Below are 4,710 nucleotides of genomic sequence, written 5' to 3' on the forward strand. Positions count from 1 at the left end.
CCACCTGACAACTGAGAGATTATCATCTAAACTGCTACTATAAATGTAAGTAAACTAAAACTATAGTAACTTGGGATTGGTTGAACATGAAACCAAATTGAAATGTGAGTAGTAAGCTGTAAGACAGCTGCAGTACATCCAGAATGCTGCTGCTCGGGTCCTGACCAGAACCAGGAAGTACGAGCGCATTAGTCCTGTGCTCAGGTCTCTACACTGGCTTCCTGTGGCTCAGAGAATAGACTTTAAAGCAGCTCTGCTTGTGTACAAGTCTCTCCACGGCCTAGCACCAAAGTCCATCTCTGACATGTTAGTGCCATATGAACCATCTCGAACTCTGAGGACCTCAGGGACTGGCCTCCTGCTGGTGCCCAGAGTCAGGACTAAACATGGGGAATCAGGATTCCAGTTTTATGCAGCTAAAATCTGGAACAGTCTTTCCGAAGATGTGAGACAGGCCTCTACTCTGACAATGTTCAAATCTAGGCTCAAAACAGCTCTATTTCACTGTACATATGACTGAAAGGATCTTATCTGCACTCTTCTCTTTTAAAGATAATTTTATAATGATTATTTATGTTTTTATTTTGTATTGTGATTTTAATGCATTTTCTTGTTCTGTAAAGCACTTTGAATTACTTTGTGTACGAATTGTGCTCTACAAATGAACTTACCTTGCCTTGCCTAGTTTTTTAAGTGAATACAGTTGTGAACCACTTTAAAATACTGTATGTGTACCAGTGTTTTACCACTTTTTGAAGGTCTCAGTCTTGTCTCGAACTTGACCGCATTCTCAGACAAAGACTACCTATTAAATTGCCTGTGCAAAAAAGGGGTGTTGAACAAAGATGGTTAAGTTGATTTCAGCTCATTGGTGTTCATTTGTATTTGTTGGCTCATTGGAAACAAATGGACATTCACCCTCTGCTCAGTGAAAATACTTTTTTTATTTCAACACTTATTGAGCATTTTGAGGTTGAAAAGGCACTTAAATCAGTGACAGTGATGACCATATTTCACCAAGCTTCATCATTACAGTGTACAAATAATAGTCTATCATCATTTTGGAGCCTAAGAATCAAATTTCTCAGTTGAAAGTTAAAGTCTGTTTAAAGCAGCAAAAAATGTATAAGTTTGTCACATCACAGAAATATGTGTCATTAATCACTGAGCCAAATTAGAAAGATTAAAAAAGTCGCTAAGTATATAAAATTAGCTCTCAAAATAATGGAAAAACAAGCACTTCTCTCTGCTGTGAAACGCTGGGGGCGTGTCCGGAGGGGTATGTCTCCAGCTTCTTGTCTCATGACTGCAGGCTGCAGCCATTCAGTCCACGCCCACTCGCGGGAGGGAAGCTGCCTCCGTGTACTGTACAAGGATGTAACCCCGTACCTGCAGCCGCTGGAACGGGAGGATGTAATCCAGGGAGGGAGAGTGTCGGCCCGGCTTCACTGACTGAAAATATTTTTTCCAGCAGATGTCTTAGTTACAACATGATTGAGCTAACTGGAGTAGTTTCATGTCGTATTCGACAACGGGAGGCTTTTAACAGATGACGTCCTGATGTTAGCTTTGCTGCTGCAGTTAGCTGTCCCTGTCAGCTGCAGCCACTGATGTTTTCTAGACATCGTGATTTCCCAAAACTGAATAAATACTACACATAGCAACACAAAACTGCTTTGCTAGCTCAATCATGTTGTAACTAAGATATCCACTGGAAAAAATATTTTTTTCACGGACCGTTTATTGAATTACTGAGTTATCACAGACACTGCTGACGGCTAACGGCTAACAGCTAACGGTTAGCCCAGCTAATTTACAATAACCATGTTATGAATTACAAAACGTGGACACAGAAATAGTAATGTTTGTTCAATTATTGTGTTTAAAGACTTTACAAACATCAGATTAGTCTAAACGGTGATATAGTGACGTGAAAAATGTGAGATACATATATATATATATATATATATATATATATATATATATATGTATGAATTTAGCTATATAGCTAAACTCTGCTGGTTTTCTACCCGGAAGTATTTGTAAACAACAAGGTGATTCCCTCTATTTATACTACTACAGCCTCAGGGGGCGTGTTTGTAGCAGGGATAGCTCCCTTACCTAACACGGCTATGATTTAAGGCCCGCCCGCTAAATCCAGAACACAGAAACCTAGAGACACAGTTTGTGAAGCCTAGCTCCACAATTCAACTGTAAATGGTTGAAAGGCTTTTTTACACATTTTGAGGAATACTTTTATGACCTATTTAATGTGTTTAGAAGAAAATAGCAGAATTTGCTTTACATGGACTTTAATATTGAAAATCTTTGTGAAATATGGTGTCAATGTTACCGTTCAATCAATGTCTACAAATACTCCATAATTAAAAAAAAAAAAATCTGAACAACTTTTCACCAATTTAAGTGCCTTTTTTAACCTGTTTAAACCTTTAAAGTATTAAAAAGTATTTTCACTGAGCAAATGAGGGTGAATGTCCATCAGGGCTTTAATACATATCTCTGTGCATAACTGTAGCCTACTCTCTGTAATTGCAGTATGAAATACACAACTAATAATTAAACATATATAACACTGCACTGTTATCTATATCTCACACACACACACACACACACACACACACCGAAAATAGTCTGGCAGCATCTATGTTTACCATTAGTCCAGCATGCTACAAGCTAGCATGCTAACAACAAGCTAGCTTGGCACAACGGCAGCCTAGCGCATCGTGAGAGGCCTTAAATTAAACTAGCAATGCTAATTTCTTGTTTGTTTTATTGAAATACAGTAGCACAGGTACTTACAAAGTATGTAGGTAGCGTGGAGACTCCCGTTTTTTCCATCTGCTCCATCTCCTCGGTCTGAGAGTCCCAGTTGGCCGCAAGACGTCTGTACCTTTGAACTAGTCAAAGCTGTAACGGCAAAATACTTGCGCATGCGCATTACAGCAGCAAGCGCAAGTTAGGATATTTTACATGATGTAGAATGTACAGATCTAAAACTGAAACTGTCCTGACAGCTTCTTGCTGGCAGCACACAGACTACATAGTTCCATATTTATGACATTTATATTAAACGTGAATAAAGGTGAAACTACATCTTCGTGTAGACTACATTTCACCCATGACTTTGGAGAAATACCTTACACGTTAATCAGTATTGTGTCCCTTTGACCCACAACTGAGCAAACTCTGAAAATAATTCAACAAATCTGTAATTTTGACCCACATTTTAGCTGGCTGAAATGTTCAGACCGAATATCAACCACTTTTCAACTAGAAATCAACGCAAAATCCCGGCTGGTGTTCACTGGGTACTTTTTTCCAGACCTCTGCGGAAAAAAGTCTGCTGCATTTCAGAGCTTTTCCTGGGAAAAGAAGCTTGAAATTTTTATGGACACTAGCGTGTCACTCGATCAGTTAGCGATCAATTAAGCTATTTGACCCAGAAAGTAGTGATGTTACTGAGAAATACAGTTAAATTCGTAACGTCGCTACTTGTGGTGCTGCTACTGCCCAACGCTGCACACCAACACTTACACACAACACGTTTGTCCAGAATCCTGTGTTACACAAACATTAAACTACATTAAACACCATTGTAGAAGTAATAAAGCTGTTGTACTCACCGCCTGCGTCCACCAATTTGAGCGTTACTAGTAAAGTTCTTCTTTGGGTTGGTACAGTAGTGAAGTCATTGGCAGCTTAAAGTCAAGTGCATTATAATGCATAAGTGCATTGCATTATCTAGTAAGTGAGGTCTCCAAAAAATAAAGCAAAAAAAAAACCGAAGCGTTGGTAATTGGTTAGTTTGAGGGATGTGGAGTGACTGTTGCCACCCAGGGATTTGGCGCAAATTTCCAAGACCTTGCCCCCCCCCCTGCAAAAAACATAGCAAGCTAAGATTCCAGAGCAGAATGTCAATCAGTAATATTTTTGACAACGGGAGAAATAGTAGCATAGCGTAAGTGCATGTAATTGAATTGTAATTGCAAGCGCCAGGTTGACTGGTGACAGAGCTGTGCACATCAAGATGGGTAACATTAGCATAAGAAGAAATCTGCCATTGGCTATACTGTGTGTCATTTCCAGTAAATATCACAATATAAAACGTGTTTGCTGTTTATAAAGTACAAACGTAGGAAGACAGTGAGTATTCATTTGTCTTTTAAATGTTTATGAGGTTAATGACCCACCTGCCCGAAACCCACAATAGTTATTACAAAGTTTACTCATACTGCCCAACCCGCAGGTCAGCTTGCAGGACCTGTAGGCTGTAGGTCAACCCGCACATCACTAAGCTCCATGACCTACTTTACATCCAGAAACTGCACACTCTACCATGTTTGCGGTCAAAACTTTCACTATGCTAACTGGCAACTCTGCTCTGTGCTGGAGGTTTTACATGTAGGTCTCTTTGCAGCTGTTGTGTCTAAGTTCCCCCATCAATAGGTGTTTTAGATAGCGCTTGGGATTTGTGTTAGCGATGTACCTAATCTAGTTTGAATCTCAGATTTTAGGCAAGTGCAAAAAACACCTCTCTAGTGACAAACTTTGCACGGACACAAGTCCTTATAGTCAAGGTCAGACATTTTAAGGGACATAAACAGAAGAAAAACACATTTTTGAGTTGAGGGGGTCTTTACATTGGGGTAATACTGCACCTAAAGAAGATACATACTACACACTTTGGTG

The sequence above is a fragment of the Epinephelus lanceolatus genome, chromosome 23, assembly GCF_041903045.1.
Source record: "Epinephelus lanceolatus isolate andai-2023 chromosome 23, ASM4190304v1, whole genome shotgun sequence".
Classification (NCBI taxonomy): domain Eukaryota; kingdom Metazoa; phylum Chordata; class Actinopteri; order Perciformes; family Serranidae; genus Epinephelus; species Epinephelus lanceolatus.